This window comes from Camellia sinensis, chromosome 6 (genome assembly GCF_055761805.1).
Source record: "Camellia sinensis isolate YWXY chromosome 6, ASM5576180v1, whole genome shotgun sequence".
Lineage (NCBI taxonomy): Eukaryota > Viridiplantae > Streptophyta > Magnoliopsida > Ericales > Theaceae > Camellia > Camellia sinensis.
Window position 1 is genome coordinate 497,501 of NC_138966.1, and position 10,000 is coordinate 507,500.

Genomic DNA, 10,000 nt, shown 5'->3' on the forward strand with positions numbered 1-10,000 from the left:
CACTGTGCACCAGCCCCCCAAAACGAATCACCCCCCGAAGGACTAAGAAGCCCGACGAACGCACGAAAACATTTAGGGAGGCCGAGCAAGCACCGGTTAGCGCGAATGCAAGTAACAAGCGCAACAGGCAACTTTCGAGGGACATACTTTTCGCAACAAGCTTCCACTAGGAAAGCATAGGCAACTCGTTCGAACGTCAAAGCCAACCAAATGGCAATTACCCGAGGGACACGCTTTTCGCAAGGCACCTTCCACTAGGGAAGCGCAGGCAACCCGAAGGCGAGTCGAAGACAACCCGAGGGACATGGAGGAATGCACCAGTGGAGTTCGCTGCACAGGCAGGGATCCGTCCAACTCCCACAAACCGAACACAACTCACGCGCCACGACGTACACTGTGCACCAGCCCCCCAAAACGAATCACCCCCCGAAGGACTAAAAAGCCCGACGAACGCGCGAAAACATTTAGAGAGGCCGAGCAAGCACCGGTTAGCGCGAATGCGAATAACAAACGCAACAGGCAACTTTCGAGGGACATACTTTTCGCAACAAGCTTCCACTAGGAAAGCATAGGCAACTCGTTCGAACGTCAAAGCCAACCAAATGGCAATTACCCGAGGGACACGCTTTTCGCAAGGCACCTTCCACTAGGGAAGCGCAAGCAACCCGAAGGCGAGTCGAAGACAACCCGAGGGACATGGAGGAATGCACCAGTGGAGTTCGCTGCACAGGCAGGGATCCGTCCAACTCGCACAAACCGAACACAACTCACGCGCCACGACGTACACTGTGCACCAGCCCCCCAAAACGAATCACCCCCCGAAGGACCAAGAAGCCCGACGAACGCGCGAAAACATTTAGAGAGGCCGAGCAAGCACCGGTTAGCGCGAATGCAAATAACAAACGCAACAGGCAACTTTCGAGGGACATACTTCTCGCAACAAGCTTCCACAAGGAAAGCACAGGCAACTCGTTCGCACGCCAAAGCCAACCAAATGGCAATTTAACCGAGGGACATGCATTTCGCAAGGCAACTTGTACAATTACCCGAGGGACATGGCATGCTTGCCAAGGCCGTGGCTTGGCATGCTTGCCAAGGCCGTGGCATGACATGCTGCTGGCCAAGGCCGGGCATGCCATGCTGCTGGACAAGGCCGTGGCAAGGCATGCTGATGGCCGAGGCCGTGGCAAGGCATGCTGATGGCCGAGGCCGTGGCGTGGCATGCCATGCTGCTGGACGAGGCCGTGGCAAGGCATGCTGCTGGCCAAGGCATTGGCATGGCATGCTGCTGCTGACCAAGGCTTGGGCTTGCCATGCTGCTGGCAAAGGCCGCGGCATGGCATGCTGCCGGCAAAGGCCGCGGCATGGCATGCTGCCGGCAAAGGCCGCGGCATGGCATGCTGCCGGCCAAGGCCGCGGCATGGCATGCTGCCGGCCAAGGCCGGGCATGCCATGCTGCTGGACAAGGCCGTGGCAAGGCATGCTGATGGCCGAGGCCGTGGCAAGGCATGCTGATGGCCGAGGCCGTGGCGTGGCATGCCATGCTGCTGGACGAGGCCGTGGCAAGGCATGCTGCTGGCCAAGGCATTGGCATGGCATGCTGCTGCTGACCAAGGCTTGGGCTTGCCATGCTGCTGGCAAAGGCCGCGGCATGGCATGCTGCCGGCAAAGGCCGCGGCATGGCATGCTGCCGGCAAAGGCCGCGGCATGGCATGCTGCCGGCCAAGGCCGCGGCATGGCATGCTGCCGGCCAAGGCCGCGGCATGCCATGTTGCTGGCCAAGGCCGTGGCATGGCATGCTGCTGGCCAAGGCCGTGGCATGACATGCTGGCCAAGGCCGGGGCATGGCATGCTGCTGGCCAAGGCCGTGGCATGGCATGCTGCTGGCCAAGGCCGGGGCATGGCATGCTGCTGGCCAAGGCCGTGGCATGGCATGCTGCTGGCCAAGGCCGTGGCATGACATGCTTGCCAAGGCCAAGGCATGGCATGCTGCTGGCCAAGGCTTTGGCATGCCATGTTGCTGGCCAAGGCTTTGGCATGCCATGTTGCTGGCCAAGGCTGTGGCATGGCATGCTGCTGGCCAAGGCTGTGGCATGGCATGCTGCTGGCCAAGGCCGTGGCATGGCATGCTGCTGGCCAAGGCCGGGGCATGGCATGCTGCTGGCCAAGGCCGTGGCATGGCATGCTGCTGGCCAAGGCCGTGGCATGGCATGCTGCTGGCCAAGGCCGTGGCATGACATGTTTGCCAAGGCCAAGGCATGGCATGCTGCTGGCCAAGGCTTTGGCATGCCATGTTGCTGGCCAAGGCTGTGGCATGGCATGCTGCTGGCCAAGGCGGTGGCATGGCATGCTGCTGGCCAAGGCCGTGGCATGGCATGCTGCTGGCCAAGGCCGGGGCATGGCATGCTGCTGGCCAAGGCCGTGGCATGGCATGCTGCTGGCCAAGGCCGTGGCATGACATGCTTGCCAAGGCCAAGGCATGGCATGCTGCTGGCCAAGGCTTTGGCATGCCATGTTGCTGGCCAAGGCTGTGGCATGGCATGCTGCTGGCCAAGGCTGTGGCATGGCATGCTGCTGGCCAAGGCCGTGGCATGGCATGCTGCTGGCCAAGGCCGGGGCATGGCATGCTGCTGGCCAAGGCCGTGGCATGGCATGCTGCTGGCCAAGGCCGTGGCATGACATGCTTGCCAAGGCCAAGGCATGGCATGCTGCTGGCCAAGGCTTTGGCATGCCATGTTGCTGGCCAAGGCTGTGGCATGGCATGCTGGCCTAGGCCAACGTGCCACCGCCACCGCCGCGGGCCGCCACTCGACGCATCCCGTGCTTGGCTATGTAGTTTCGATGCCACAAGCCAATGCCACAAGCCAAGCGATGGCATGTGCCAAGCGCCCGCCTAGGCATAGGCGTGGCCTGTGGCCTGGCCATGCTGGCCAGCCTTAAGGGAGGTGCCCCCCCCTTATAATAGCCTGTTAAGCCCTTTTCAATCTGGCAGGAGGAAACATCAAGCATGTTCGAGGAGTCATAATGGGGTTTTTTTAAAAAGTAATGGTTTTTTGCCAAAACTTTCAACATGAAAGTTGTATGAAATAATTTAATACACCATAAAAAAAATTATAAAAAAATATTTGGCCACCGGAATATTTTATTTTAATTTATTTCAATTTTAATACTTAAAAAATAATAAAAATTACTAAAAATACTCAAAAAATTCTAGAAAAATTCCAACAATTATAAGATGAGGCACTAGTAATTATAGTAATTTTTTTAATTATTTTTTTATTTTTAATTTATTTTATTATAATTTTTATGAGTAAATAAATAATTAAAAAGCCCGACGAACGTGCAAAAACTCTTAGAGAAACCCAGCAAGCATCGGATAGCTCGAATGCAAATAACAAACGCAACAGGCAACTTCCGAGGGACATACTTTTCCCAACAAAGCTTCCACTGGGGAAAGCACTAGCAACGGGTTCGCAAGTCAAAGGCAACCAAACGGCTATTACCCGAGGGACAAGCATTTCGCAGGGCAACATATACGTAAGTCAAAGCCAAACCAAATGGCAATTACACGAGGGACAGGATTGCTTGCCAAGGGCGTGGCATGCGATGTTCTAGCCCAAGGCAAAGGCACGCCACGCTGCGGGACAAGGCCGTGGCAAGACATGCGGCTGGCCTTGGCCTTGGCATGGCATGCCGCCGGCTTTGGCTGGGCTGCGTTGGCCTTGCCATGGAATGTTGCTGGCTTCGGATGGGCTGCCTTGGCCTTGGCCTTGGCCGTGGCATGGCATGCTGCTGGCCTTGGCCTTGGCCTTGGCATGGCATGCTGGCGGCTTTGGCTGGGCTGCCTTGGCCGTGGCATGGCATGCTGCTGGCCTTGGCCTTGGCATGGCATGCTGCTGGCTTTGGCTGGGCTGCCTTGGCCGTGGCATGGCATGCTGCTGGCCTTGGCCTTGGCATGGCATGCTGCTGGCTTTGGCTGGGCTGCCTTGGCCGTGGCATGGCATGCTGCTGGCCTAGGCCTTGGCATGGCATGCTGCTGGCTTTGGCTGGGCTGCCTTGGCCGTGGCATGGCATGCTGCTGGCCTAGGCCTTGGCATGGCATGCTGCTGGCTTTGGCTGGCAGCCTTGGTCGTGGCATGGCATGCTGCTGGCCTTGGCCTTGGCATGGCATGCCGCCGGCTTTGGCTGGGCTGCGTTGGCCGTGGCATGGCATGCTGCTGGCCTTGGCCTTGGCATGGCATGCTGCTGGCTTTGGCTGGCCTGCCTTGGCCGTGGCATGGCATGCTGCTGGCCTAGGCCTTGGCATGGCATGCTGCTGGCTTTGGCTGGCCTGCCTTGGCCGTGGCATGGCATGCTGCTGGCCTAGGCCATGGCATGGCATGCTGCTGGCTTTGGCTGGCCTGCCTTGGCCGTGGCATGGCATGCTGCTGGCCTTGGCCTTGACATGGCATGCTGCTGGCTTTGGCAGGCCTGCCTTGGCCGTGGCATGGCATGCTGCTGGCCAAGGCCTTGGCCTGGCATGCTGCTGGCTTTGGCTGGGCTGCCTTGGCCGTGCCATGGCATGCTGCTGGCCTTGGCCTTGGCATGGCATGCTGCTGGCTTTGGCTGGCCTGCCTTGGCCGTGGCATGGCATGCTGCTGGCCTAGGCCTTGGCATGGCATGCTGCTGGCTTTGGCTGCGCTGCCTTGGCCGTGGCATGGCATGCTGCTGGCCTTGGCCTTGGCATGGCATGCTGCTGGCTTTGGCTGGCCTGCCTTGGCCGTGGCATGGCATTCTGCTGGCCTTGGCCTTGGCATGGCATGCTGCTGGCTTTGGCTGGGCTGCCTTGGCCGTGGCATGGCATGCTGCTGGCCTAGGCCTTGGCATGGCATGCTGCTGGCTTTGGCTGGGCTGCCTTGGCCGTGGCATGGCATGCTGCTGGCCTTGGCCTTGGCATGGCATGCTGCTGGCTTTGGCAGGCCTGCCTTGGCCGTGGCATGGCATGCTGCTGGCCTAGGCCTTGGCATGGCATGCTGCTGGCTTTGGCTGGGCTGCCTTGGCCGTGGCATGGCATGCTGCTGGCCTTGGCCTTGGCATGGCATGCTGCTGGCTTTGGCTGGGCTGCCTTGGCCGTGGCATGGCATGCTGCTGGCCTTGGCCTTGGCATGGCATGCTGCTGGCTTTGGCTGGGCTGCCTTGGCCGTGGCATGGCATGCTGCTGGCCTTGGCCTTGGCATGGCAAGCTGCTGGCTTTGGCTGGGCTGCCTTGGCCGTGGCATGGCATGCTGCTGGCCTTGGCTGGGCTGCCTTGGCCGTGGCATGGCATGCTGCTGGCCTTGGCCTTGGCATGGCATGCTGCTGGCTTTGGCTGGGCTGCCTTGGCCGTGGCATGGCATGCTGCTGGCCTTGGCCTTGGCATGGCATGCTGCTGGCTTTGGCAGGCCTGCCTTGGCCGTGGCATGGCATGCTGCTGGCCTAGGCCTTGGCATGGCATGCTGCTGGCTTTGGCTGGGCTGCCTTGGCCGTGGCATGGCATGCTGCTGGCCTTGGCCTTGGCATGGCATGCTGCTGGCTTTGGCTGGGCTGCCTTGGCCGTGGCATGGCATGCTGCTGGCCTAGGCCTTGGCATGGCATGCTGCTGGCTTGGGCTGGGCTGCCTTGGCCGTGGCATGGCATGCTGCTGGCCTTGGCCTTGGCATGGCATGCTGCTGGCTTTGGCTGGGCTGCCTTGGCCGTGGCATGGCATGCTGCTGGCCTTGGCCTTGGCATGGGATGCTGCTGGCTTTGGCAGGCCTGCCTTGGCCGTGGCAAGGCATGCTGCTGGCCTAGGCCTTGGCATGGCATGCTGCTGGCTTTGGCTGGGCTGCCTTGGCCGTGGCATGGCATGCTGCTGGCCTTGGCCTTGGCATGGCATGCTGCTGGCTTTGGCTGGGCTGCCTTGGCCGTGGCATGGCATGCTGCTGGCCTTGGCCTTGGCATGGCATGCTGCTGGCTTTGGCTGGGCTGCCTTGGCCGTGGCATGGCATGCTGCTGGCCTTGGCCTTGGCATGGCATGCTGCTGGCTTTGGCTGGGCTGCCTTGGCCGTGGCATGGCATGCTGCTGGCCCTGGCCTTGGCATGGCATGCTGCTGGCTTTGGCAGGCCTGCCTTGGCCGTGGCATGGCATGCTGCTGGCCTAGGCCTTGGCATGGCATGCTGCTGGCTTTGGCTGGGCTGCCTTGGCCGTGGCATGGCATGCTGCTGGCCTTGGCCTTGGCATGGCATGCTGCAGGCTTTGGCTGGCCTGCCTTGGCCGTGGCATGGCATGCTGCTGGCCTAGGCCTTGGCATGGCATGCTGCTGGCTTTGGCTGGGCTGCCTTGGCCGTGGCATGGCATGCTGCTGGCCTAGGCCTTGGCATGGCATGCTGCTGGCTTTGGCTGGGCTGCCTTGTCCGTGGCATGGCATGCTGCTGGCCTTGGCCTTGGCATGGCATGCTGCTGGCTTTGGCTGGGCTGCCTTGGCCGTGGCATGGCATGCTGCTGGCCTTGGCCTTGGCATGGCAAGCTGCTGGCTTTGGCTGGGCTGCCTTGGCCGTGGCATGGCATGCTGCTGGCCTTGGCTGGGCTGCCTTGGCCGTGGCATGGCATGCTGCTGGCCTTGGCCTTGGCATGGCATGCTGCTGGCTTTGGCTGGGCTGCCTTGGCCGTGGCATGGCATGCTGCTGGCCTTGGCCTTGGCATGGCATGCTGCTGGCTTTGGCTGGGCTGCCTTGGCCGTGGCATGGCATGCTGCTGGCCTAGGCCTTGGCATGGCATGCTGCTGGCTTTGGCTGGCCTGCCTTGGCCGTGGCATGCCATGCTGCTGGCCTTGGCCTTGGCATGGCATGCTGCTGGCTTTGGCTGGGCTGCCTTGGCCGTGGCATGGCATGCTGCTGGCCTTGGCCTTGGCATGGGATGCTGCTGGCTTTGGCAGGCCTGCCTTGGCCGTGGCATGGCATGCTGCTGGCCTAGGCCTTGGCATGGCATGCTGCTGGCTTTGGCTGGGCTGCCTTGGCCGTGGCATGGCATGCTGCTGGCCTTGGCCTTGGCATGGCATGCTGCTGGCTTTGGCTGGGCTGCCTTGGCCGTGGCATGGCATGCTGCTGGCCTTGGCCTTGGCATGGCATGCTGCTGGCTTTGGCTTGGCTGCCTTGGCCGTGGCATGGCATGCTGCTGGCCTTGGCCTTGGCATGGCAAGCTGCTGGCTTTGGCTGGGCTGCCTTGGCCGTGGCATGGCATGCTGCTGGCCTTGGCTGGGCTGCCTTGGCCGTGGCATGGCATGCTGCTGGCCTTGGCCTTGGCATGGCATGCTGCTGGCTTTGGCTGGGCTGCCTTGGCCGTGGCATGGCATGCTGCTGGCCTTGGCCTTGGCATGGCAAGCTGCTGGCTTTGGCTGGGCTGCCTTGGCCGTGGCATGGCATGCTGCTGGCCTTGGCCTTGGCATGGCATGCTGCTGGCTTTGGCTGGCCTGCCTTGGCCGTGGCATGCCATGCTGCTGGCCATGGCCTTGGGGCTGGGCTGCCTTGGCTGCGGTTCTTATCACTAGACGTGCGTTGCGTGCGAAGGCGTGCAAAGGCGTGCGCGACCATGCGCGCAACACGCGCACCGTGGTCAAAAGACCACGCGCGCGGTATTCGCACAGGCCACGCTGCCCACGCCGCGGGCATGCCAGGCCAGGCTGCCCTGGCCGGCTGCATGCCAGGCCGCCCAGGCCGTGCGCATGCCATGCCGTGCTGCCCAGGCCAGCTGCATGCCAGGCCGCCCAGGCCGTGCGCATGCCATGCCGTGCTGCCCACGCCGCGGGCATGCCAGGCCGGCTGCATGCCAGGCCGCCCAGGCCGTGCGCATGCCATGCCGTGCTGCCCACGCCGCGGGCATGCCAGGCCGGCTGCATGCCAGGCCGCCCAGGCCGTGCGCATGCCATGCCGTGCTGCCCATGCCGCGCGCATGCCAGGCCGCCCACGCCCGCGCGGATGCCACGCCATGCTGCCCAAGGCCGCGCCCAGGCCGCGCAAGGCCGCGCCCAGGCCGCCCAAGGCCGCGCAAGGCCGCCCAAGGCCGCGGCCGAGCCGCCCCAGGCCGCAGCCCAGGCCGCGGTCGAGCCGCAGTGCATGTAACCCAAGGCCGCAGCCCAGGCCGCGCCCAACATGGGGCGTACCTGCCACTGCCTTGCCCTGGGCAAGGGAGGTGCCCCCCCCTTATAATAGCCTGTTAAGCCCTTTTCAGTCTGGCAGGAGGAAACATCAAGCATGTTCGAGGAGTCATAATGGGGTTTTTTTAAAAAGTAATGGTTTTTTGCCAAAACTTTCAACATGAAAGTTGTAGGAAATAATTTAATACACCATAAAAAAAATTAAAAAAAATATTTTTTTACCGAAAATATTTTATTTTAATTTATTTCGATATTAATACTTAAAAAATAATAAAAATTAATAAAAATGGTCAAAAAATTATGGAAAAATTCCCATAATTAAAGGATGATTCACTAGTAATTATAGAAATTATTAAATTATTTTTTTCATTTTTTTTATTTTATTTTGATTTTTTTATGCCAAATAAGGGCTTTAAAAATTCGAAAAGCTCCAGAAAAATTGCAAAAAAATAGGGAATGACATTTAAAATTGATTGTAGTGCATTTTTAATTGTGTTGCACGGTTTGGGTAAGATTATAAAAGAATCATGTTCAAAAAGATCGGTCGAGGCGGTGGCATGCCATGGCCTTGGCCTTGGCCATGCCTTGCACAGGGACTTGGCCTTGCCCACTGCCTTGGCCTTGGCTTTGGCCTTGGCCTTGGCCTTGGCATGGCATGGCATGCTCGCCGAGGCCGTGGCATGCCTTGCTGCTAGCCAAGGCCGTGGCGTTGCATGCTCGCCCAGCCCGTGGCATGCCATGCTCGCCCAGCCCGTGGCACGCCATGTTGGCCCAAGGCATTGGCATGGCATGCCGGCCAAGGCATGCTGGCCAACGTTGCACAAGGCGGTGCCATGGCATGGCATGCTGACCAAGACCGTGCCATGGCATGCTGGGCGAGGCCGGGGCATGGCATGCTGGCCGAGGCCGTGGCTTGCCATGCCGCCACGGCCGTGGCATGCCGGGCAACGGACCGGCATGGCCCAGCCCGTGGCACGCCATGTTGGCCCAAGGCATTGGCATGGCATGCCGGCCAAGGCATGCTGGCCAACGCTGCGGCACGGCGTGCTGGACAAGGCGGTGCCATGGCATGGCATGCTGACCGAGGCCGTGGCATGGCATGTTGGGCGACGCCGTAGCAAGGCATGCGGGCCGAGGCCGTGGCATGGCATGTTTGCAACGCCGTGGCAAGACATGCGGGCCGTGGCATGGCATGGCATGCGGGCCGAGGCCGTGGCACGACATGTTGGCCAAGGCTAAGGCATGGCACGCCGGGCAACGCGGTGGCATGGCATGCCGGGCAACGCGGTGGCAAGGCATGCGGGCCGGGGCCGTGGCATGGCATGTTGGGCGACGCCGTAGCAAGGCATGCGGTCCGAGGCCGTGGCATGTCATGCGGGCCGAGGCCGTGGCATGGCATGCGGGCCGAGGCCGTGGCATGGCATGTTGGGCGACGCCGTAGCAAGGCATGCGGGCCGAGGCCGTGGCATGTCATGCGAGCCGAGGCCGTGGCATGGCATGCGGGCCGAGGCCGTGGCATGGCAAGTTGGGCGACGTCGTGGCAAGGCATGCGGGCCGAGGCCGTGGCATGTCATGCGGGCCGAGGCCGTGGCTTGGCATGCGGGCCGAGGCCGTGTCATGGCAAGTTTGGCCCAGGCCGTGGCTCGACATGTTGGCCAAGGCTAAGGCATGGCACGCCGGTCAACGCGGTGGCATGGCATGCTGGGCAACGCGGTGGCAAGGCATGCGGGCCGAGGCCGTGGCATGGCATGTTGGGCAACGTCGTAGCAAGGCATGCGGGCCGAGGCCGTGGCATGGCATGCGGGCCGTGGCCGTGGCATGGCATGTTGGGCGACGCCGTGGCATGGCAT